Source organism: Mesoplodon mirus, assembly GCF_964341445.2.
Source record: "Mesoplodon mirus genome assembly, chromosome: 3".
Classification (NCBI taxonomy): Eukaryota; Metazoa; Chordata; class Mammalia; order Artiodactyla; family Ziphiidae; genus Mesoplodon; species Mesoplodon mirus.
In genome coordinates, this window is record NC_138978.1 from 125,646,026 (window position 1) to 125,671,016 (window position 24,991).

At 42.1% G+C, this 24,991-nt stretch overlaps 1 protein-coding gene across 2 annotated transcripts in view; it reads left to right on the top strand.

Moving 5' to 3' along the window:
- The first annotated feature begins 4,964 nt into the window (after positions 1-4,964).
- Positions 4,965-24,991, top strand: part of DDR2 (discoidin domain receptor tyrosine kinase 2) — a 150,047-nt gene continuing 130,020 nt past the window's right edge. For both annotated transcript variants that reach the window (XM_082615750.1, XM_082615751.1), the window contains exon 1: positions 4,965-5,128. The gene's annotated coding sequence lies outside the window, so the exon portion shown is untranslated. The remainder of the gene's footprint in view (positions 5,129-24,991) is intronic.

Genomic DNA, 24,991 nt, shown 5'->3' on the forward strand with positions numbered 1-24,991 from the left:
CAGTCCTTTTCTCTTCCACCCCCACCCCCTCCCCCTTGGCAGCCACAGATCTGTGCTCTATGTCTGTGAGTCTGTTTCTGTTTCACAGATAAATTCATTTGTGTCATATTTTAGATTCCACATGTAAGTGATATCATATGGTATTTGTCTTTCTCTTTCTGACTTACTTAACTTAGTATGATAATCTCTAGTTGCATCCATGTTGAAGCAAATGGTATTATTTCGTTCCTTTTTATGGCTGAATAGTATTCCATTGTATATATGTACCACATCTTTAACCCTTCATCTGTTGATTGACATTTAGGTTGTTTCCATGTCTTGGCTATTGTGAATAGTGCTGTTATGAACATAGGGGTGCATGTATCTCTTTGAATTATAGTTTTGTCCAGATATACTGCTTATCTTTCAATGTATGACACCCCTTTTCTGAGAATTGACCCACCTGTGAACGTGATGGAGCAATTTTCATATTACATGACCCATTGCCCTCACAGTTTAGAGATAGAGGATGAATACATGAAACTCACCTGACCAATCAAATTCTTCATCTCAGGATTCCAGAACTGGGCTTCAAAAAACTAGTCATTCCTTCTCATTCACTTGAAGTGAGGATATATATATATATTTGAGAGATAAGATCATTTTAGGGTAACCACCTTTAATAATGTGTGAAAAGAAGTAGAAAAGTCTGGTCTGCTGAAAAAGAATAGGTTAAAGCAAGATGTGTAGAGATAAGGAGAGAGAGATGGGAAATGAATGAATGAATGAGACAGAGAGATATAGGGAGGGAAGGAGGAAGAGAGGGAGGAGAGGGAGAAAAGAAGAAGGAGGAGAAAGAGAAGGAAAAGAAAGAGAAGACAATTAATTAGGCATTAGTTTACTGGTGGCTACTTAATTCCTTGTGAAGCTTAAATGTACCAACTGGGTTTGGTTTCTGTGAATACCCATATAGCCTCTTAAGTGTGTGTGTGTGTGTGTGTGTGTGTGTGTGTGTATTTCTTAAACTGAGTTAGTTACATTCCTTTTATTTACATCCCTTATTTGACTTCCTAAGACACCACAAATGTATCCAACCCTTGTGAATTTGGAGACAGAAATACTATAGTTATTTCAACTCTTAACACTTGTATTTACTTGAACCTTGGTTTGTAGACTAGAAAAGATCTTGAAAAGTAATCTTGCAGATTTCTTCTAGTTAATCCTGCCTCCTGACTGTTCCAGATAGATCTATCTTATTTTTAGTGAAGTCCAGGTAATGGAATTCTACACTGTTTGTCAGTAATTCGTTTCTAGTGTGAAACAGTCCTCATAACTAGGATATGTTACCTCCCATGGAACATAAATAATTCTGATTGCAGTGACTCATGTTTCCCAAGCCAGTCCAGGGGGCAAAATCTGTTCACAAAAGAGTAACAAAATCATATTTCTCCACATCTGTTCCCACAATTTTAAGAATTCCAGCCTTACTCAAAACTCTGTCAAATAATTATGAGAATCTCCAGGAAATGTTTTCTGTGTATTTTGCGAATCACTGCTTTCAACTTTGAAGTGGCATTTGCCATTGTCTTTCTTTTCAGCTGTGGCTTCGTGCAGCAGTGGCTGTTGTCATATCTGAAGGAGCATACCCCCCTCCCCCAACCAGATCTGTAGACTCAAATCTGATGATCCTCCAGATGCTTTCAGTATCCCTCCAATATTTTAGTAAAATACTGCTTTCAGCTTTTCCTTACTCTATTTTTGGTAGCATCTTCTTCTTAGAGTTCATGATTAGACCCCAGATTTGCGTAAGAATAACCTGAGTTATAGACATGGTATTTTTCTTAGAGCTTCTCCTTACTTTTGACACAGCTTGGTTGCACTTGGTGCCTGTCTTTTGTCCCTTGGTTCTTTCTTCACTGAGCAAGTTCTTCCCAAAAGTTTCATTGGTCTGCATACCAATAGACTCTTGACAGGGCTACCCATCCTTTCTCAGACAGACCCCAGTGTGTCTGAGTTTTGGAGTCAGCATCACTGGCTCAAGCTGGATTCCTAGTTATACACATACACAGACAAACAACCAACCCTGACTATGGAGTAGAACCACCTTAAATACTGGTATTTGAGGATACATACTTTATCTGTCCTTTATTAGCTTCTGGCTTTATGAAATTATTATACTGCTTTCCATATTTGGCTTATAGTCTCACCAAATCTGTGAAATTATAGGTCAGGCTATCAGTGCATTCTTCATGGTCATGCCAAAGAGGTAAGCAATTATAGGGCTAGATACTTGGGAGGATTCTAGGACTACTTCTATAACAAGATGTCTGTAGTTGGTTCAGACAAGCACCCAGTAAAGTGCCTGATAAATGCTCAATATATATTTATTGAGTTGAGCTGAGTTGGTCACCCTCAGCTAACTTTGGGCTTTCTGAGTTATTTGAAGTCTTTTTTTTTTTTTTAACATCTTTATTGGAGTATAATTGCTTTACAATGGTGTGTTAGTTTCTGCTTTATAACAAAGTGAATCAGTTATACATATACATATGTTCGCATATCTCTTCCCTCTTGCGTCTCCCTCCCTCCCACCCTCTCTATCCCACCCCTCTAGGTGGTCACAAAGCACCGAGCTGATATCCCTGTGCTATGCGGCTGCTTCCCACTAGCTATCTATTTTACGTTTGGTAGTGTATATATGTCCATGCCACTCTCTCACTTTGTCACAGCTTACCCTTCCCCCTCCCCATATCCTCAAGTCCATTCTCTAGTAGGTCTGTGTCTTTATTCCTGTCTTGCCCCTATGTTCTTCATGACCTTTTTTTTCTCTTAAGTTCCATATATATGTGTTAGCATACAGTATTTGTCTTTCTCTTTCTGACTTACTTCACTCTGTATGACAGACCCTAGGCCCATCAACCTCATTACAAATAGCTCAATTTCGTTTCTTTTTATGGCTGAGTAATATTCCAGTGTATATATGTGCCACATCTTCCTTATCCATTCATCCGATGATGGACACATAGGTTGCTTCCATGTCCTGGGTATTGTAAATAGAGCTGCAATGAACATTTTGGTACATGACTCTTTTTGAATTATGGTTTTCTCAGGGTATCTGCCCAGTAGTGGGATTGCTGGGTCATATGGTAGTTCTAGTTGTAGTTTTTTAAGGAACCTCCATACCGTTCTCCATAGTGGCTGTACCAATTCACATTCCCACCAACAGTGCAAGAGTGTTCCCTTTTCTCCACACCCGGAAGTCTTCTTAATAGGTTTATCTCTGCACTTTTCTTCTCTTTGTAAAATAACCCTAGTTCTAGTGTTTCCTCTTAGGTCTTGTTTTCTACCTTTAATCATCTCTGTGGCTGCCCTCTAAGAACTCTCCGGATTCTCTGTGTCCTCTTCTGTCTGGAAAGTACAGATATGAAAGGCCACTTTCTGACTGAGCTTAAGGGCTTTTTAGGGACTGAACACTGGCAGCTTGTCTCCTCATGGGCATCCCAGCTGGAGGTCTTCTTGCCTCCCTGCTTGTCTCCTGAAGTACCTCTTGCTCCAAACTTACCATGGGAATGTCCTTCCATGATCTCTTTCCACTCTCCTCTTCCTGTTTGTCACACCTCTCTCCTTGCTCATCATGGGGGCATGCAATCCCAGATTGCCTGCCAAAGTACAAGCAGAGAAGAGTTGGGGATAGCTTAAGAGCCCAGAGGCAGGAAGTCTCTTTACAAGGAGGCCAACTCTCAGAGGTGTGTTAGGTCTTTTTTTGTGTGTGTGGTACGCGGGCCTCTCACTGCTGTGGCCTCTCCCGTTGCGGAGCACAGGCTCCGGACGTTCAGGCTCAGCAGCCATGGCTCACGGGCCCAGCCGCTCCGCGGCATGTGGGATCTTCCCGGACCGGGGCACGAACCCGTGTCCCCTGCATCGGCAGGCAGACTCTCAACCACTGTGCCACCAGGGAAGCCCCGGTTAGGCCTTCTTAACCTCTCTTTTGCCATCTACCTTTCTCCACAGGTCTCCTGAACTTGAGTCTCTGCTTACCCTGCATTTCCTGTACTCACAGAGAATCAAGACCTCTAGGGCAGACCAAGCCTGTGCTTGGTAAAGAATGATCCAGGCTTGGAAGGGTTAATACCAGGAGCCTTGATGGATGGGAAGGATTATTAGTTACTCTTTTTAAGGAGCCAAGGAAGGGTTCCTCCCTGTCACTTACACTCCCCTTTCACATGATCTCTCTTCATGGCCGTGGATAGGAAAAAAAAAAAAAAAAAAAGAGGAAAATGAAAAAAGTTTCAAAATAATTTAGAAAGTCCTCACAAACGCTTGTGTTTTCATTTAGCAGCATGGATTCAGGACAGCCACAGACCCTCAGAGGGAGTAACCAACTGGGAATTGAGTGGAAAAAAATAGGAATCCTAGACTCTCAAACTATCCAGTTTTTTTTTTTTTTTTTTTTGGTGGGGGAGATAGTTCCGGAGGGGGGAGGATTAAATCAAATCTTTTAGGGGAAGGGCTCAGCTCTGGGCTTTCATGGATAAAACACTAAAGATCAACTCCATGTGTGTGACCCAACTGTCCTGGAAGCGTCAATTGGAAGAGAATCCAAACCTTAAGTTGTGCTCATAGCTTCAGCTTAAGTAAGAAAAATGAGGTGGGGGTCACAGGGTGGGGACCAAGTCTTAGATGGAAGAAGGGGAGGGCTTGGGGATGGATGCGGTGGGGATAAGGCGGAAGGGAGCTATGTCTTTAAGTCTGTCCTATGGTTATACATATTTTTTCTTCTATGAATGGGTTTTGCTGTAAATTATAGCTTTGCCCGTTGTCCCTTGGGTCAAAAGAAATAGTCTCTAAACAGAAAACAGCTCTGATTGGTGACTTTCCTTCTTCCCTCCCCAACCCCCTTCCTAATTGAAACCAAATGTGCAATATATTGGATGCTGGGATCCCTGGCGCTTTCCCAGGAATCCTCAGAATGTGAGGTTTCTCTCAAAGGCATCTTGCATCAGCCTGTGGATGTATGCCTACCACCGGGCTCCTCCACCGGCAAAGTGGAAAAAGAAGCGTTTCACAACAGATTCTTCTTTTTGGGTTGGGGGAACGCAGTGGATTATAGCTCTGTTTTCTTCTTTCCCAAACTGTGCACTCCTGGATGAACGTAAGTTGTGTGTTTTGGGGCTTTTTTCCCTTCATTTTTTTTTTCTTCTTTCTTTTCCGAAAACGAAAGCTCTAAATATCCTTCTCCTGGTGTCTCAGGAAAAGTTTTAAAAAGGAGGCAGAAGGGGGTTTCAAGTCAGGCGAGGAAGGGAAGGGAATGGGGCACCCTAGGCACGAGAAATCCAAGATTTCACGTTTTGGGGGGGCTGGATTTATGTTATGGAGAGAAGAATAAAGCACTGCTAACCAAAGAAGACTGAAGCATAATAAACGAATCCATCGCAGCTGCAAGATACAATAAACAACGTTCGCAGGGTTGAAACTGTTGGCAGGCAAGACAGGCCGATCGCAGAGCTGGTTAGGTTTTCGGCATTTAGTAGCGGCGTTCGAGGGTCCTGAGTTTGGGAGAGGACAGCTTTTTGTATTTTTGATTTTTCAGGGGAGTCGTTGACTTAATTGTGAGAAGGACAGCTTTGGGTGACGGGTGCCTTCACCTTGAGGTTTGGGGTGGTTGGGGGTCTGGGTGGATGGGGCATTTTTCAGTTGGTGATGATCCTCCTCTTCCCCATTTCGCTGGCCTGGGTGCCTTTCCCTTTGTTACCGAATGACTTGGGACTGTTTGCAGTTGGGACCTCTGAGTCCTGGCTGAGGTTCAAGAGTCCCATCCAAGGGGAAAGAGAATTTTTCCAAGTGGCTGAAACTCTCAGGCCAGCCATTTGAGGCGGGAGTTCGCAGTGTTCAAGCCAGGAGGGGTTCAGCACCATTTTGCTGACTGCTTGCCTTCTGCCTCCTTCCCCTGGAGGAACGACAGAGTCAGAGTCTGTGAAGAGCCTTAGAGATCTCTTCTGACCTCCTCATTTCACAGGCGGTGGAAGTGACAGAAGGGGGATGGACACATTCAGGGTCAACACAGCACGTTAGTAGTGAGGTTGCAGATGAAATCCAAGTTCTCTTTACTGCTAATCCGTGCTCTTTCCATTCCATACCTCTACGTTCATGTTCATTTCTCTGGAGACTGAGGCGATAGAGGCAGTTTAATTAACAAGCCACCACAAGGACGTTAGTTATCAGCAAGAGAGCATGCTAATGGTGGTTCATCAGCAGGTGGTATCTGTGGTCATATTTGGTTGTGTGTCTGTGTGTAAAACAAAAAAAGCTAAGTGCTTGCTCTGCACCAGGCTCCACGCTCAGAGCTCTACATACATAATTTGACTGAATCCTCACAGTTCCCGAGGCATTATTTCTATTTTATGAATAAGGGCATTAAAGCTTAGAGAAGAATGATTTGCTTAAGGAAGTACAGCTAGTAAGGCTGAGACTCATGCACGTCTGACTCTAAACTCTGTGCCCTGAATCACTCTGCAATAACTCTGCCCTCCCCCACTCCACACACACGTTTGACTACTTTCCGAGTCAAGTTCCACGTTTCCCTCGGTGACTGGTGACTAGGAGGTGAAGGTGTCAGGCTAGGGGAGCAGTGCAGATCCTCTCTTGAAGGCCACTTCCGCACTTGGATGGGTATTTATCTGGATACCGGAAAGGGGCTGCGGGTGGGCAGCTCTCTGCATTAATTCTGGGTGTTTGGTATATACTTACCTTTGTTCTGCAGAGAGCCTGGAATTTAGATTCTGAAGACCCAAGTTCAAGTTCTGGCTCCACCTTTTATTATTTGGCAAAGTTGCTTTACCTTCTTGCACCTAGGCCCCTGTATTTATTACATAGTAAAAATACCGATACTTTCAGTATTATTGTTGTTGTGGTTATTGTTTTTACTAATTTTATTTATTTATTTATTTATTGGCTGCGTTGGGTCTTCGTTGCTGCGTGCGGGCTTCCTCTAGTTGCGGCGAGCAGGGGCTCCTCTTTTTTGCGGTGCACTGGCTTCTCGTTGCGGTGGCTTCTCTTGTTGTGGAGCACGGGCTCTAGGCACGTGGGCTTCAGTAGTTGTGGCACGTGGGCTCAGTAGTTGTGGCTCATGGGCTCTAGAGCGCAGGCTCAGGAGTTGGGGCGCACGGGCTTAGCTGCTCCCCGGCACGTGGGATCATCCTGGACCAGGGCTTGAACCCGTGTCCCCTGCATTGGCAGGTGGTTTCTTAACCACTCCGCCACCAGGGAAGTCCCCAGTATTATTGTTTTAAGAGGCGTTGGACGTGAATGCGTTCTGAAGGCTGTGAAGGCCTTCTCCATACCAGTTCTTGTGATAGTGACCCCTGAACACTGGAACAAAATGTGAGGCAGCGTCTGCCATGCTGGGTCCAGCAGGTGGTGCTGATGCTGGCGTGAGGGTGGCTATATTGGGCTGTGTGTGAAACCCTGGAATGGGTGGCCTTGGTCTTACTGCCCATCTCTTTTGAGTGGAAGCAGTCCCTCCAAGCAGTCCCTCCTCGTGGGGAATATTCCCAGGTTTTCTTTTATTTATTTATTTATGTATTTATGTATTTATTTATTTATGGCTGTGTTGGGTTTTCATTTCTGTGTGAGGGCTTTCTCTAGTTGCAGCAAGCAGGGGCCACTCTTCATCACGGTGTACAGGCCTCTCACTATCGCGGCCTCTCTTGTTTTGGAGCACAGGCTCCAGATGCGCAGGCTCAGTAGTTGTGGCTCACGGGCCTAGTTGTTCCGCAGCATGTGGGATCCTCCCAGACCAGGGCTCGAACCCGTGTCCCCTGCATTGGCAGGCAGACTCTCAACCACTGCGCCACCAGGGAAGCCCTATTCACAGGTTTTCTATCTGAAACTTTCCTCTGGTGCCTGGCTTGGCCATGCTTCCTCACCCAGTGAGCTCAGTGGAAGCTGAAGGACACCATGGTGTTCAAGCTTCCCCTTGCCTGGGTCTGTGCGGTCTCTGAACGAGAAAGGTTTAGTTAAGATCAGTCCACAAGTCTCTCCTCAAAGGAGATGGCTTTCGAGGAGCTTCATATCTAGTTGAGGGTAAATCCTTGACCCTGGACCTTCCTCATGTTCCCTCTTCAGTGCCTGTCATCAGAAGGAATGCAGCTGCTCCTGGGGGTGGGGTTGGAGGCCCAGCAGGGGGTGGGGAGGCCCCTGCCTCTGCTTCTGCTTAAAATCTGTTTACTTTATAAACACTAAAGGTAAGGGAAGTGGGGAAGGCGTTTCCAGATTCTTTTACTTAGAATCCACGAGTTGTGACTCCAACAGTATCCATGTCTGTGACATATGCAAAAAATATATATCGGTCTCTTCCCCTGGTTCCTGGCACAGAGCTCCTGAAACCCTTGTAGTTTCCTAAGTGATAAGAGCACTAGAGCATCTTTTGTTCTATTATTTGGTCTGACTCCGGTTCCTGACATAGACCTCTTAAGTCCCTTGGAATTTCCTGGGTGAGAGGAGTGTCTTTTGTTCTAATGAGGTGATTTTGGGTGGGCTCCTGAATGGGGGCTTTGTCCCCAGAAAGACCAAGCCATGCTTAGAAGCTAGGAATTTTCAGCCCCACCTCCTCCTTCCAGGAAGGGAGGCAGGGCTGGAGACTGAGCTGATGATTAATCATGCCTACATGATGGAAATCCCCAAAGTATCAAGGTTGGGGAGCTTCTGATTTGGTAAACACATCCATGTGTTGGGAAACTGGTGCACCCCAGCTCCACAGGGACAGAAGATCCTATGCTAGGGACCCTTCCAGACTTTATATATCTCTTTGTCTGGCTGTTTATCTTTATCCTTTATTATATAATAAACTAGTACACATAAGTGTTTCCCTGAGTTTTGTGAGCTGGTCTAACAAGTGATTGAATCCAAGGCTGGGAGTAGGGGAGGGGTCATGAGAACCTCTGATCTGTAGCCAAGTTGGAAAGAAGTTGTGGGTAACTTGGGGACCTACTACTCGTAATTTGTGTCTGTGCTGCGGGGACGGTCTTGTGGGTCCGAGCCCTTATCCTGTGGGGTCTGCACTAGCTCCAGGCAGTGAGTGCGTTAGTAGGGGAAAAAAGTGAGTTCTTCCTAGATGATGTCCAAGCACAGAGTGGGAGTGTCGACCAAAGGAGTCTCATCACCTCCTCACTCTCCCCTAGCCTCTCTGTTAACTCACTGTTTTCTTCCCTTCTTATATAGTCACGTCCCAGACTTTATCATATGAATTATCTATCACAAGCAACAAATCTAGTTCAGACCTTTCCATATTATTACATTTTTCATAGACACACTAAAAAATTAGAGGTCCCCCCCCCCTTATATTAATGTCACGCCATTTAAAATTAGCATTAACTCTCAGGCACTTCTTCCCAAGTTCCTTTGTAAGGTCCACTTTCAGGCACTTTACATCACTCTCACCTCAAACACATGACTCAAACACACATCTCACGGGCATTCAGGAAGCTAACGCCCCTCTGAAAACGGACCTCCACAGACCTGCTGATGTCATGTGCCAGCTGACATAAATGGTGACCTACCCACAACTCAGACACGCTGGATTCTTTATGCCCCTTGCCCCGTTTGAAGCTGCGCAAGGTATGAGCTGACCCTCTCCTAACACTGACTACTCAGTCCAGATATGTGTCCTGCATCCCCAGGCCTCCCAGAGCTTCTCTGAAGTCAGCAACCAGCCACAGTGAGGGCTGCTCACCACTACATTAGGAAGCTCGGGTAGACCTTAAGGATCAATTAAATAAGAGTGTCTGAGGGTAGGGGTTGAAGTGAATACACTTCAGTATTTTGAAGTGTTCCCCATGTGATTCCAACCTGAACCTCTGCTGATAAATCTCCAAGTTTGTTGCCTCAGCCACTCCTCAGTGGGGAGTAAGGGCGCCCTTTATAGGACAAACCCACCCGTGTTGTCCTGTAAGGAATTTAACGGTCAGTGCCTCCCTCCTCTAGCTGGCTTCTTTGAGCTTGGTCAAGACCACCTCATGGTGTCCACAACCTGCCTTTTCCCCTTAACACCTGCCTTTTCCCTGGACACTTGCCCAGGCCTCAGACTCTTTCTGATGTGAAGTCAGACAGACCTGATTTCCACTCCCAGCTCTATACTCACTGGCTCTGTGACCTCGGGCAAGCTGCTTCAGCTCTCTCAGTTTCCTACTCTGTAAAATAAGGATAGTAATTCCCATCTAATAGGTATTACAGATACCTCTTATGAGTACATAGCATAATGTTTGGCATGTAGTTAATAAATGAAGTTGATGATGATTGCTTTTATTATTAATTTGGCACAGATGCTTTGGCTTGTTCAGCCACATAGCACCAGCCCAGCTATTTTTCCATATCCTTAGTCCAAAAACCTTCTTCCAGGCAGCAATGTTCACCCACCAAAATCCCCTTCTACAAATAATGCTCCTCAAAGTACTTTCGCAGTGGAAAGGATATGGGTTTAAATTCTGGCTTTGCCACCACTTACTAGCCGTGTAACCTTGGACGAGATCTTGAACCTCTCCAAGTCTCATTTTTCTTACATCATAGGTTTGGTGTATGAAATAGGTGCCATTAGATGTGCAAAGAGGCCAACATAGAGCCTCATACGTAGTAGATGCTCTGAGTAAGTGAATGCTCACTCAGTGTCACTTCTCTTACTTTTTCTGGTGGAATCTTCAATGCTTTGTGGTTTAAAAGCCTATCATGTGTGAACCATCGAGATTATTATCTTGGATTGATCCCTTTCATTTGAACACTTTGGTTTGATCATGGATGCGATCTATTGGAAATCTGCCCTGATTTGAAAAGACAGCTGTCAGTTCATCTCCTTGCCTCCACTCCCTCATCCATTCCCACCTCACTTTTACCCAACCTTTCTCTTAATGTTCAAAACACACTTGTGCATAATGCTATCTTTACAGGGGAACTAAACACAAGAGTGGATTACTTGGCTAGGGGTCTGTACAACACCAGAAGAAAAAAAGGAGTTGGCAGTTTGGGGCAGGTAGGGAAGAAGGGATACTATATATTATATATTAGACAAGATAATCCCATTACAATGGAAAGATTTAGAGGGCAGTATAAAAGAGTACGGGTCACAATTGCTACTGCTGTTGTAACTAAATGCGAAATGCATTCAGGAAAGGGACAGATGAGTTAACAAAAGAGAAATACAGGTTTTGTGCTTCTGTAGAAGTAATCCAGCAACTAGCTCGTCCCACCAAGGCCTCCAAGTTGGAGGGACTACTGGGGGAAAATTGGTCTTGACTTATGTTCACCATTTTTTTCCTCTCCTACTCCTAATGCCCAAGTCTCTGCCCCTTTTCCCCATCTGGCTACATTTCTCAGTAGTTTCTAGCCTGTTTCTCTCCCTGATTGTTCTGGAATCCCTTGGCAATTCAATTTTATTTTATTTGGCTTAATTCTATTTAGCAAGGATTTATTGACTGCTTCCTAGTGTAAGGTACTCTGCTTAACATTTTCTAATAACAATAGCTTAATAAAGGAACTGGGATGTCCAGATGCCTGCCCAGGGATATTCATCAAAACACCAATCACCTAATGGCTAAAGTGATGGTCTCTCTAAACTTTCTCCATCTCTTTAAATTTTATTTGCATGCATTTGGACCTGTTATGACTGAGCCTACGTTATTCAGATATGATTTGGCTGAAAATAATTCTCTTCTTATTTTGATTTTCTTTCTTATTTTTGCTTTCTGTCCTTCCTGTTGTGCAAGGAACTATTTGATGTTTCCAAGTTCTGTAATTCTCCAAGCAATGGAGATCCCAGCATTTGGCAAGTTGTATACTTATTAATTGGAATCTCACTTTGGTCTCTAAGCACTGAGAAAGGTTAGGTTTGAGCCAGCCCAAGTATCACTGAGGCCTGGAAGAGCAGTGAAAAGGCAGAAGGGTTCTAAATGGTGTTTAGACTTACTCTGAAACTCCTGGGTTCAGCTAGGCTTCTCCAGGAGATTGGCATTGTCTATAATGGATTCACTCATTCAACTGTCTTGTGGCTTGTGTTTTGTGCCTAGCGAGACCCCAAAGAAATGTTTGAGGAGTCCCTTGTACCTACTGGTCAGAAATTAATGCTGTGTGCTACGTGGTGTGGGTGTAACGGGGAGGGCTAATAAGAATAGAACTTTGTGTGCAAAAAGTAGTGAGGAGAATATGCAGTAAGTTTTGGTCTCAGCACCATCATTTTCTAGATTTTTTACCTCAAAGAAATCTTTTACCTTCAGTGGTCCTCAATTTCCTCATCTGTTTCCCTCATGTACTTTTTTATATCCTTCTTTTATGTTCAGAAAAGGTAATGTGTCAGAAACTTTGTAAAGGGGAAAGCACTGTGCCTATGAAGATGGTAGGTGGGGATGCCCTTTTGAACGCACTTCATAGGTAGCTAATCCAGCAAAATTTACTGTGTGCAAGGTTGCCTTGGAAGTGCTCATGGGAGCTATACCAACAACATGCCTTGCAGGACTGTAACTTCCCAGAAGCATATAAAAGTTAGATGAGTGGTGAAGGTTACAAAGGCTTCTGGGGCTTGTCCTTTAGGATGTATTCTCTTGAGATTCGGGGGAACAAGTTGATCTAGAGGAGAGAGTAGTGGGAGTTAAATTCATTCAAGAGTAGCTAATCGTTCCTCAGATGATGTAGTTCTAATTCTAGAATGTGTACACTATATAGATTTTTAAAATTGAGATAACAATGTTAAAATAATATCAAAGGGAATTAAAAATAAATCCTAATCCCCCGCAAAATCCCAGCAAGTTATTTTGTGAATACTAACAAACTGATTCTAAAGTTTATATGGAGAGGCAAAAGATCCAGAATAGCCAACACAATATTGGAGGAGAAGAACAAAGTCAGAGGACAGAAATTACTTGATTTTAAGACTACTATAAAGTTACAGTAATTAAGACAGTGTGGTATTGCTGAAAGAATAGATAAATAGATCAACAGAACAGAATAGAGAGCCCAGAAATAGATCTACGTAAATATAGTCAACTGACCTCTGTCAAAGAAGCAAAGGCAATACAATGGAGCAAAGATAGTCTTTTCGCCAAATGGTGCTATAACTGGACATCCACATGCAAAAAAAACAAATCTAGACTCAGACCTTACATCCTTCACAAGAATGACCTCAAAATAGATCATGGGCCTAAATGTAAAATGCAAAATCAGGAAACTCCTAGAAGATAACATAGGAGAAAGCCTAGGTGGCCTTGGGTATGGTGATGACTTTTCGACACCAAACACACAATCCTTGAAAGAAAAAATTGATAAAGTGGACTACGTTAAAATTAAAAATATTTGCTCTGTGAAAACTAGTATCAAGACAATGAGACTACAAGCCATAGACTGGGAGAAAATATTTGCAAAAGACACATCCGATAGAGGACTGTCACTCAAAATATATAAGGAGCTCTTAAAATTCAACAGTAAGAAAATGAATAACTTGATTAAAAACTGGGCAAAAGATCTGAACAGACAGCTCACCAAAGAAGATATACAGGTGGCAAGTAAACATGAAACAATGTTCAACATTATATGTCATTTGGGAATTTCAAATTAAAACAACAATGAATTACTACTACCTACCTGTTAGAATGGTCAAAATCCAGAACACTGACTATACCAAACGCTAGTGCTGATATAGAGCAATAATAACTCTCATTCATTGCTGGTGAAGATGCAAAATTATACAGCCACTTTGAAAGATAGTTTGGCGGTTTTTTGTAGAACTCAACATATTCTTATGCATGATCAAGAAATCGTGCTTCTTGGTATTTACCCAAACAAATTGACAACTTACATTCACACAGAAACCTACACACAGATGTTTATAGCAGTTTTACTCATAACTTCAAGATCTGGAAGCAACAAAGATGTCCTTCAGTAGGTGAATGTATAAATAAACTGTGGTACATCCAGACAATGGAGTATTATTTAGCACTAAAAAGAAATTAGCTATCAAGTCATGAAAAGACAAGAAGGAACCTTAAATGCACATTGCTAAGTGAAAGAAGCCAATCTGTAAAGGCTACATACTATATGATTCCAACTATATGACATTCTGGAAAAGGCAAAACTATGGAGACAGTAAAAAGATTAGTGATTGCAAGAGGTTACAGGGGAGGCGGGGATGAATAGGCAGAGCACAGCGGGTTTTTAGGGCAATGAAACTATTCTGTTGGTGGTGGATACCTGTCATAAAATTTTCCAAATCCATAGAATGTATAACACCAAGAGTGAACCCTCATGTAAACTATGGACGTTTGGTGATAATAATGTGTCAGTGTCAGTTCATCAATTGTAACACATGTACCACTGAGGTGAGGGATGTTGATATTGGGGGAGGTTGTGAGTGTATGTTTGGAGATATATGTGAACTCTCTACTTTCTGCTTAATTTTTCTGTGAACTGAAAAGTGCTCTAAAAAAAGTCCCAAATCCCAAATTCCCGAAACTCTGATTTTTTCCTGGCTATTTCTTTCTTATTTGATGTCAGACCTTGTAATATAGTTATATAATAGAGTCATAATTATTAATTTTGTTTTTCAGTTAAGTATTGCCAGTTTATCCTAAACTTTAATAATATCATTTTATTTAATAAATCTAATGGAAGCAGAAACTTAAAATTATCGAGAAAGACTAATTCAACAGGTTAATCGCAGATATTTGGGAAATCTCTTTGTCACATCATTCAAATTAGAATACCTTATCACTTGAAAGAATATTCATTGAAATTGTTTTAACTAACGCAACATACAAATATCCTCACTTAAAATCATGGTATGGTGGAAAGAGTGATGGGCCAGGAGTTAACAGGGTGAGATTTAAATTTTAACTTTGCCACCTACTAGCAGTTGAACTTTGTGCAACTATATTTTTTAACCTAATTGCACTTCAATTTTCTCATCTGTAAAGGGCAATATAAAATTTCTATATTTTCCAGTTCAGTTATGCTAATCACTGCCTATACCAGCACCCATACCCCCATATTCACTTTCACAGTTAAGTTGAATCATTCGTCTCCACTTCAGTTTTCACTCCCCCCCACCCCCCACCCATTTACTGCAAGTATTCTCCTCTCTCCTCTCATGTTAGCCAAATACCACCGTTCCTTAAAGGTTAGCTTAGATTTCCGACTCTCTGGCCAACTCAGATCTTACTTCTTGGAAGCCCTAGTTCTTTTGGTCGGTATCACTTAGTCTAGTAAAGGTCATGTCTTAGGTGATCTCTATAACTCATCTTAGAACATAACCCATAAATATTTACTGAGTTCTCAAGATATAGTATGTTAAAGACTTATTACATGCCTCGCATAGTGCTTACTTGTTGCTAGAAACATTCTTAGAGGGGAGTAATTGAAGTCTCACATACTATCCTTTTTGTGGATTTAACGGGGCTCAAAAATTTTCTATTACTTGGTTATTCTGTGAGATTGGAAACTCAAGAGAGCCAGGTCATGGAGAAGTGGTGTAAGCACTAAGTTTGCTATCCGAAGCACTGGGCTCAGATCGTGCTGTTTTTAGTTGTGAAAATTGAAGGCAGTAATGTCTTCATGAGTACAAATGTGGAGGGATAGATAAGCTCACATATGAATACTTGGTGTGTGCTGGGTATAAAATGCACACAGGCCTATTTTTCTTTAAGTAATAAATAGAAAATGGTTATTCCCAGAGGCTGATGATTGTCATTCTAGGTTTTAGGATACAGCTGCAGATTTGGTTTTTCCTGGTTTGGCCATGGGCAGAGCTGGTGTCTTTCTCCTCATCATGCTTCTTTCCTTATAGGTGTGCCCAGACCTCTGATAATAGAAGTGCTTACCTTTCACTCTTCCCTCTCACACTGAGTGATCACTCTTCCCTGAGACCACTTTCATTAAAAAACTATTCTCATTTGATCATTTAATGTCATGTAAAGAGTAAATTAACTGCTACTTAATATCATGTTGGGAGGTGAAGATTTTTCTAAGCCTTTTGTTCAGTCATTCATTAGCAAAGGGGTGTCAAGCTAGGATGTAAATTCTAGACTTATGTGGATCCCTGGAGGGAGTGTGAAAAGTTACTTTCTAATCCTTTTGCTGTATTTTTGGTGACGGACTTGGCCTTTGCAGGGTAAAAGTTGATTGAAGCTCTTCCCATTATCTCTCCTTCACAACTGTGATGTTTACTTACATCTTTCATTTTCATGACTTAGGGTGCTAACTTCTTTCCCTCTCCTAGATCCACAGGCACCCCCACACCCTCTATAAAAAGGGGGCTGTACCGTGCCTTTTGCTCAGCTGTAGGGAGTTCCACTTCTAGGCTCCCGGGTGGGTGCTCCTCATTTTCATTTTCCAACTGATCAAGTATTGCCAACATTTACAAAACATATTCTGTCAAAGACCTCAGGCTGTCTAATGTTATCCCATATATGTATGTAAACTTCAGTGACTCTGCATTTCCTGATGATCCTACAACAAGTACCTTCTTGCCTTGGGCATAAGTAATCTGGAAGAAAAAAAAGGAGCATTGCTTTAAATAGGGCAGAAGTTCCAATTTCCAGCCCTAATTTACTAAGTAGTATGGATATTGAAATGAATTTCCAATATTTAGATCTAAGTCCTTATTTGAGTTGGGTAGGTTAGGGCAAAGAGAAGTCTGGTGAAGAAGTTCTTGGGCAGTTAAATAGGAAGAAAAGAGCGTGACACATAAAAAATGGCTGCATATCTGTTATCAGCAGACTGGATGCAACAAATGAGCCTTGGTTTCAAGTGAAATGATGCAAGTAAGGACCCTGAATTCACTTACAATGTTGCTTTACATGAAGGTGTTTAAGGCACTAGCAGGGACACCTCCAATTTCTTTTGGAAATAAATTGAAATTGGGTGTTCCAAGAAAGTTATTGAAACAGTCATAATGAAAAAAATAGGAACTTTACTGAATATTCTTATAGTTAATGCTACATTTAGCATTATTTTTTATAACAAAGTACTTGGTGAGGTGGAATGAGGAGGTTGCTATAATATTTTCAGTGCTTGGAGCCTCTAAAGGTCTGAATCCAGCCCTTTGTAGGAACAGATGCTATTGTCATCCACGACTTGTTCCTAAATGTACTCAGTCACCAATCCTCAGAGTTATTGGGAAAAGTACTATGATGCTCTTCAAAAATATGTTCAAGTCCATCCTTACCATGAGGATGTTATTATGGTTACCACTGCATGATTCAGTAATAGGTACTGGGGAAAAATATCCACCCCACTGATCATGGGGTGTTAAAATACTTTCTTGTGAATAAAGGAAGGTTAGGTGAGAGTGGTGACAAAGCATTGGGATATTTAGGCCCATGTCATTTCCTTTCATCACAGCTCAATAATCTCCCCCCATCACTAGCCACACTTCTTAAGGCCAAGTAAATGGCTTCAAGTGTAAGGTAAATGGTGTTCCACATTCAAAGAAGTACTATCTTCCCCTCCCCCTCTCTCCCCAACATAGTAGCTTTGCTGCTGCTGATGTACGGTCCACTGGGAAGATAGACAGCTGCTGAGGCTGTAGGAAACTGACATCTTGTAGCGATGGTTTTAGTCATGGGTTTCTAAATGAGCAGGTTCTCTACTGCTTCCTTTGGTGAAAAGGCAGGACAGGCTTTTTCAAGAGAGACAGAATAGACTCAGCGCTCTAAAAAACTTCCCTTAGGATTATCTAATTTGGTATTACTCAAACCTGAACAGTATATGGACCAATTTTATAGGGAAATTTTTTTCAGCTCCTTAGGATGATGGATTGTTTGGACACTATTAAAACATGTACAAACATAAAGCTAGGTATATACTTAAATGAGGTTCCTGGACCCAATTTCCACGTGCATGTTGTGTGTGTGTGTGTGTGGGTGTTCCCACACAACACTGAACAGTTCTCTGGACACCACCTGGGTATCCTACAATTCAAATGAATTCTAACACTACCCAGAGATAGCATCAGATTCCACAGGTTAAGGGTTCAGTCCTACAAGACTGCCCCCACCCCTTTACTACACCTCAGTTCAGAGGCCATTTGCAGGCTCAGGCTGCTACCTGTGCTTCTGATTGACTGGCTACAAATCAGAGGCTCCCAAGGCCCCCTCCTTGGGTTTGATTAATTTGCTAGAGCGTCTCACAGAACTCAGAGAAACATTTTATTTGCTAGATGAAAGGTTTATCATAAAAGGATTTAACTCAGGGACAGTCAGATGATGAGATGCATAGGGCAAGGTATGGGGAAAGGGAGAGGAGCTTTTATGCCCTTACTAGGCACCATTCTCCCCAAATCTCCGTGTATTCTTCAACTTGGAATCTCTCTGAATCCTGTCCTTTTGAGTTTTTATGGAGGCCTCATTACACAGGCATGACTGATTAAATCATTGGCCCTTGTTGACTGATTCAACCTCCAGCCCCTCTTCTCCCTGGAGCTCAGTGGAGTGGGACTGAAAGTTCCAACTCTCTAATCACAAGGTTGGTTTCCCTGGCAACCAGCTCCCATCCTTAGGTGGGGTCCTAGAATCACCTCATTAACCTAACAAAAGGCCTTTATGGCTCTTGTCACTTAGGAAATTCCAAGGGTTTTGGGAGCTCTGTGAGCCTGCATCTGTGGATGAAGACCAAATATATATGAGAAATATATTTTGGTCCTCTGAATGACCAGATATATATTTCTTTTTTTTTTAACATCTTTATTGGAGTATAATTGCTTTACAATGGTGTGTTAGTTTCCGCTTTATAACAAAGTGAGTCAGTTACACTATATATTTCTTATAAATCACAATATCACATCTCTTATGCTTTAGTTCTTCTGCAACTATAAAGCCAAAGCAGATTTATAAGTGAAATCAAATATAGTTGTAAACTCAACAAAATAACAAAACATTATTTTAATGCGTGAGATGATTTGGTTTGTTGAAACTAACCACTAGTGTGGAGGTTAAAGATAGAGTGGACACATGTGGTCCCAGGGCCTGGTCTATATTTAATTTGGGTCTGTTGTTTAAGTAATTAATACTCATGCAGAAAATGCCTATTGGAGTGAGTTAAACAGATAGTTATTAATAGCCTTAAGGGTTTATGCGTTGGGGGAGTTCGAATCAGCCCTCATACTTAACCAAAGCTCTGCTGGTAGGCAACAGTCAAATGTTAGTTTTAACTTGGTATCATTAGATAATTTGTTAAATTGTCTATTCACTTGAAGATAAGGTTAGCATGGGGGTGATAATGAAGTTGCTACAAAATGGTTATCTAATCTAATTACTAATAGAATTAGTGACAGAACCACTGTGCTTTGTGTGTTTATGCCTTATAGGTTTCTGCCTATAAACTGATAGGCTTTGGTATATAGAGTCAGAGTCTGCATTACACAGCTGCTTGCTGCATGAACACAGCACTGACCACAGTGGCTGAGTGGATTAAACTGCCCCGTACCACCCGATGACTCAACTCTCCCACGGCCGTTTCCTCTGTTTCTACCTTTGACTTGCTCTGGCTTTCATTTGGCATTTGGACAATTGTAAGCACAAAGAAAAGGCAGGCCCTGAAATCGCATGGCAGTGCTTGGTTACCATTAGTATGAAAAGTTCCAAATTATAGAATCAAAGTTATAAACTTTTAAAAATTCTAGAAATGTTGAGGACTGAAAGAATACATTTACACTTGGAGATACTCTGTTTTAAAACTAAATTCAAGCTACTATTTTTTTCAGGAAAACCTTTCTGATCTGCCCTTTAAATTTCATTAATAATCAAAAATGTCTAGGGAATTCCCTGGTGGTTCAGTGGTTAGGACTCAGAGCTTTCACTGCTGGGGCCGGGGTTCAATCCCTGGTCAAGGGAACTAAGATCCTGCAAGCCAAAGGAAAAAAAAAGAAAAAGAAAAAAACATCCATTTGTAAATTTATATATATATATAAAAACTATCATGACAACGTAGTGATGAGTGCTTATTGTGTACCAAGATTTATGTTAAGCACTTTATATACTTGATCTCATTGCAACGTTATAATAATTGTGTGAAGTGAGTATTTTTCTTATGTTGTATATGAGAACACATGACACTAAGAGAGGATCACTCGCATAGTGAATAAGTAGCAGAAAAAGAATTTGAACCTAGGTCTTTCTCACTGCAACACCTAACTCTTTACCACTACTTCGTTACTCTCCTTGAGCCTGTGTCATACCTTGTGGATATCTCTTTTTTTGCAAGTAGGCGCCACTGTTTTACAATCTTCTCCTTATATGCCTGTGCTTCCGTGGAACCAGTGAATCTCAAACTTCAGTATACATCGGAATCACCTGGAGTTCTTTTTAAAAATGCAGATCCCAGGTTCCACCTCAGACTTGGTTAAATTATAAATTTTCTGTGCACCAGAGAGCCTGTGTTTTTTTTAACAACCTCCCTTGGGTGATTCTGTTGCAGGTGTTCCTCTGCCTGCATTTAGAGTAAGACTGCATTTGACTGTGGGTGCCTTGAGGACCATGATTGTTTTTTTTTTTTTTTTTTTTTTTTTTTTTTGCTGTACGCGGGCCTCTCACTGCTGTGGCCTCTCCCGTTGCGGAGCACAGGCTCCGGACACACAGGCTCCGCGGCCATGGCTCGCGGGCCCAGCCGCTCCGCGGCATGTGGGATCTTCCGGGATCGGGGCACGAACCCGTGTCCCCTGCATCGGCAGGCGGACTCTCAACCACTGCGCCACCAGGGAAGCCCCATGATTGTTTTTTTTTATCCACCCTTGTAGCTCAAGGATTCACTCAGTAAATGTTTGTTAAATAATACAAAGAATGAATGAAGGAAGGAACAATTGTCAGTGGAGGATACGTTCTTGGAAAGAACATTCTTTTGGCTAAACCCGTGGAGAATTTAGAGATACATGTTTAAATCTCACTTAATGTACTCAGTCTAGGCTCTCTCTCCTGGAGGCCAAGCACTGCAGGGGACCTATGGGAAGGAGCAAGAAAGCACAGCTCTGTCTGTAAAAAAAGAATGAAAACTCGCCAGCTGCCCCAGGATGGGGTAGAATCAGTCTTCTTCCCCTTTGCTAAAACTAAGATCAATTGAACTAAGAAGGTATAAATGCCTTTGAGGTCCAGAAAGGGGTTAGTTTTCCTAGTGTTTTGTAGGCATGAAATTTTCTGCTTAACTCTTTGTTCTGAGGTCAATAAAGGATTTATTCCTTTATGCAGCAAAAGGTTTGTTTTGTTTTGTTTTGTTTTTTGAGCATTTACTAAGTGCCTTGACTGTCATAAGGCACAGTTATTTCCTGAGTTTGTTATCAGTTAGAAAATTCAGGAAATGGTAAAGGAAATGTGGGTCTAGTTGTTCAGTGTCTGCAAGCACAAGAGTGCAGGGAAGGGGTTGTATTGTCAGGGGACTTGAGCTGGATGCTGGAAGTGGAGTTAGAATTGGATGGAATTAGATAGGCAGGAAGCAAAGAGCAGGAAGAACAGAGGCTTGGTAGTCAGACTGCTTATGACCGGCTGGCTCTGAACAGTGAGGATGTGAGCCTGGGGTGGTGGAAATTTGCACTGGAGAGCATGGAGAAATAGCCTTGTATAGATGTGTTTTATTACATTAAGGAGAACTGTGGATGTCATGGAGTTTTGAACATTTTCCTTTATCTTAAAGCAGGTGCAGTGTTGTTTTAAGAAGATTAATGTGACGGCAGCATGTCAGGGAAATTGCAGGGGAGAAGGAGTTAAGTCGGGGAGAGTCATCCAAAGGCTGCTGTCAGTCCTCCAGATGTGAAGTGACAGGGTTTCGACCAGGGTGGTGGAAGGAGCAAGGACAAGCTAGAGCCACTGTGGATGTAACTTGAAGGACACTGATGAGAGAGTATTGCTACTAACGGTGGGACTAGAGGCAGGGTGAAACTCGCACGCTAGCTGATGTGGAGTGTTTGAGAACCTGGAAACCTATTTTCCCACAAGAAGTCTAGGTTGGAGATGACTTCAACTGCCTTAAGCTTATAACCAGGATCCTGAGTCAAAACTTCTCAAGTAGCTGTTTCGCCCTTTGATGTTGGCATGGCAGATGGCTCTGGATGAGACTGGGGCTCTTTGTTGTTTCTCTCTCCTTCTCTGTCTCTCATTGCTACCCCAACCAGTTCACACAGGGAGGACCTCTCAGTATTGGCACTTCTTCTTGGGACTTAACAAAGGAAATCTTTCTAACTGGGCAAAGGTGGTGCTTCCCAAAGTACACTCCTTGGAAACCAGTGGGTTTTTAAATAGAGAACCATAGGGGTGGGGCCAGGGCCAGAGTTCTGTGGCCAAATAAGTTTGGGAAGTATTCTTAGAGAACTGAGCCCGTTTCTTTACTGCAAGGACTTCCCAAGGTCTTTAATATGGTAATAAGCATTTTGACCGTCCAAGAGAGGTATAGCTTATAGCACTCCACAAACTTTTTGGACCATGGAGCTCGTTTTTTTTTAAAGAAGCATATTGAGGGGAGAGGGCTACATAGCATAATTTCAAGAAATTAAAGACAAGAAACATTGTCTTAAAAATAAGTCTCTTGGGGCTTCCCTGGTGGCGCAGTGGTTGAGAGTCCGCCTGCCGAGGCAGGGGACACGGGTTCGTGCCCCGGTCTGGGAAGATCCCACATGCTGCGGAGCGGCTGGGCCCGTGAGCCATGGCCGCTGGGCCTGCGCGTCTGGAGCCTGTACTCTGCAACGGGAGAGGCCACAACAGTCAGAGGCCCGCGTACCACCAAAAAAAAAAAAAAAAAAAAAAGTCTCTTGTACTAAAGGTTGGTAGTGTAATGGAAAGAAAAAAAGTTTGGAATTTTAGTCTGGGGTCTACTGCTAACTGGTCATCTGGTCATTGAACTTCTCTGGGTCTGTTTGCACAGGGGCTATACTAATACTAGATGAATTCTTAAGTTCTTTCAACTCCGAAAGTCTGTGGTCATGTGCATATTCAGAAGAGGAAAATAATCTGATTTTTCTACTCTGTAATAACGCCGGTGGCGGAGACAGTGGTAAGGAAAGGGAGGGCAGAGGGACAGTGACAACAAGATGAGTAAGATGTGGTTTGAACCCCTGAGCTGATTATATGGTTGGGCAGGGTCACAGTGCTGGACTGATGGAGCAGAGATAAATGAAGCTTCTGGTTTGCTCTCAGGCTTCTCTGAATCCAAGCATGTCGTACGGTGCACATGCAAGTATCCAATTGCTAAGGCAAGACTAATTCCCAACAGTCACTTCATTCATCTAGTCTCAGTTTTGCTGATAGGCAGCTGTGAGGCCTTGGATAAATCAGTTAACTGTCTGGGCCTGAGTCTTCTTTATCTGTGAACTAAGGGAGCTGGGTTAGATCAGGGAGTGCTGATGTTTTGTGAGGAGGAACTGTTTTTAAGTTGTCTTGAGTCTCACCCAGAAGGTAGTAGGGGAAGCAGAGACGTTCTTCCACCAGTCAGTGCAGATAGGCCCCAGGGTTCTGTCTTTAGTTTTCTTCTTTTCCTTCTTCCCAGATCATCTCATCTTCTCAGACTTTAATTATTGCTTTTATGGACTTGACGTTCAGATATGAATCCATAACACCAAACTCTCTCCTTTTTATGGCCGAGTAGTATTCCATTTTGTGTGTGTGTGTGTGTGTGTGTGTGTGTGTGTGTGTGTGTGTGTATTCTTTATCCATTCATCTGTTGATGGAACCAAACTCTCTCTTGAAGGCCAGACTCAGATTTCTACTCCTCTGTTTGATGTATTAATCTGTTTCCATTGAGAGGAAACCAAATTCTTTATGTTCAAAACCAAACTCACAATCATCCTTTGTGAATCAATTCCTCTTCCAGTTTTCCCGGGTTTTGTTAATACATAGTGAAGTGCTCCTGATCATTTGCAGGCTGGAAACGCAGGCTTCCTTGACTCCTTCCTTCTTCCCTGAGGTAGCTAGTCGCTGAGCGATCCAGTCGTCTCCACCTGATTATTATCATACCTCCATGTTATTTCTTTTCCCTTCCTGATGTCATTGTTCTAGGTCAGGTTCCCATTGGTCACTCTGCCCCTCTCTCTCCTCTAAAGCATCCCACATGCCAGGTTAAGCCTTATAGAGCCTCCCTCACCCCGCCATTCCTCTTCCAAAGCTTTTCCTGAGTCGCCTGTGCTCACCTCTTGCCAGCATCCATAGCCTCAACCATCTTCCAGCTCTAGCTTCAATTACTGAGCTGTTCCTGTCCTCCAGCCACTATTTATTGATATCCTCATTCCATAACTTGCCTATTCAAATTATTCCCTTTTCTTAGACTTTTATTTTTACTTTTTCTGATAAAATCCTAGTTATATTTCAAGAGTCAGCTTAAGTGATGCCTTCACCCTCCTTCAAGTCTTCCCTGAACACTCCACTGGCTTGATTTCTCCTTCTTTTAGTATCTTATTCTTTTCTATCTTATTATCTCACCAATCCAAATATATATATTATGTATATATATATAATATATATATATATAGTAGTTATATCTATTATATCTTATAATATCCACTATATCTTCTTCTTCAAGGCCAAGGAACATGTTTTCTTCATCTTTAACACTTACAGTACTTGATGTATACTAGGAGCTAGAAATATTATTGGCTAAATTAATATTAAATTATTAATCTATTTTTAAAAATGATAATCTATAAATTGAAACAATCTATTAATCTTAATAATTGATCTAATCAAATGCAAATAAAATAAGATAATCTACAAATCCAAAACTAATAAAATATTGGTTTTGGTGTCCTTCCATTCTACTTTGCATCTAGTTGAGGTATGATTTTCTGAAGAATTTTGATTTTGATTTTTTACACTATTGGGTTAGTAAATCCTTAACTTACAGTTAAGGATAATTTCCCTCTCTTGTGAGACCATTTCTGTGATGCTGCTGGCCTTGCTATGTCATGACAGGGCTGATTTCCTTTCTAGTTGGAGTATCATATGATGATGTGGTTAAAAATTTGAACTTTGGAGTAGGACAAACCTGGTTTTGAGTTCCCACCCTGCCCTTG